At 38.8% G+C, this 1,200-nt stretch overlaps 1 protein-coding gene across 1 annotated transcript in view; it reads left to right on the top strand.

Moving 5' to 3' along the window:
* SHLD1 (shieldin complex subunit 1) overlaps nt 1–1,200 on the top strand; it is a 110,594-nt gene that overhangs the window by 43,473 nt on the left and 65,921 nt on the right. The window lies entirely within an intron of this gene.

The following is a 1,200-nucleotide window of genomic DNA, read 5'->3' as shown; positions in this document are numbered from 1 at the left end:
CCATGAATGCCAGTAAACATTCTATGTTGCACAGAACAGTTCTTTCTACCCAGCAAAGAATTATCCAGCCCAGTAGTGCTAAAGCTATGAAACCCTACTACACACACTAATATCACATAATGAGGTCTCATGGTTATTTTTTAAGAATTATTTTATTTAACTTTATTCATTCATTCATTTATTTATTTTAATTTGACCAGAGAGGTACAGAGTGGGAGGTGGGGGGTGAGAGAGAGAGAGAGAAACCAAGCCACCAGGTTCAGGACTCGAACTGCAGTTGGCCATGTGGGAGTCCAGAGCCCTTAACCACCATGCCACCTACCAGCCCCTCAGAATTATTTTTAATTCTCTGACATATCTAGTTTATCACACTTTGGTCAATAAATGTATCGTTCAGTAACAGGCTACCTTAGATGTTGAGTAACTAAGGGGACCCATACTATGGCTGAGTTATATTAGCATTAGGCTAGGTGATAACTAGGAGCTTTGATCTCATTATTGTCTCTAAAATTACCTATGACAGTTTGGTAAGCCATTTAATTATTTTGTGTGAAAATGAGAGTATTCACCTGAGTTATCTGCAGAGTCTCTCTAAATCTTAAAATATTTCATCATTAGGACAAACAGATGGCATAATGGTTATGTTGCTAGACTTCCACGTGGTCAACCACAGTTCAAGTCCCTGACTGGATGACTTAAAACTCATGCCGGGAGCATGCACACAAGAGAATGGATGAAAAGAGATTGCAGCATGATTATCCCCCCTGTGGGAGGTGATTTCTGGCTTTCTGTCTCTCTGTCTCTCTGCTGCACATGATATATAGCAAAAATCTCACTAAAAAAGAAAAAAAATTCCATCATTCTGCCATGCAGATGCATTTTTGAATAGGGGTAAGGATGAATAATAGGCATATACAAAGGATATCCCATCAGGCTAACAGCAGACCTCTCATTGGAAACAATGCGAGTGAGGAAAGAATGGGAAAATATATTCAAAGTGTTAAGAGAAAAGCAATTTCAGCCAAGAATACTATACCCGGCAAGACTATCTTTCATATGGGAAGAAAAGACAGGAACATTCTCAGATAAACAAAACCTGAAAGAATTTACCAGCACCAGACCAGATCTCCAAGAAGTTCCCAAGGGAGTGCTATATCAGGAAAATTAAATACAGACATACAGAAATAAGAGTTCAAAAAC

This window comes from Tupaia chinensis, unplaced genomic scaffold (genome assembly GCF_000334495.1).
Source record: "Tupaia chinensis unplaced genomic scaffold, TupChi_1.0 Scaffold140845_1, whole genome shotgun sequence".
Lineage (NCBI taxonomy): Eukaryota > Metazoa > Chordata > Mammalia > Scandentia > Tupaiidae > Tupaia > Tupaia belangeri.
This window is presented reverse-complemented; position numbering and strand designations above follow the sequence as displayed.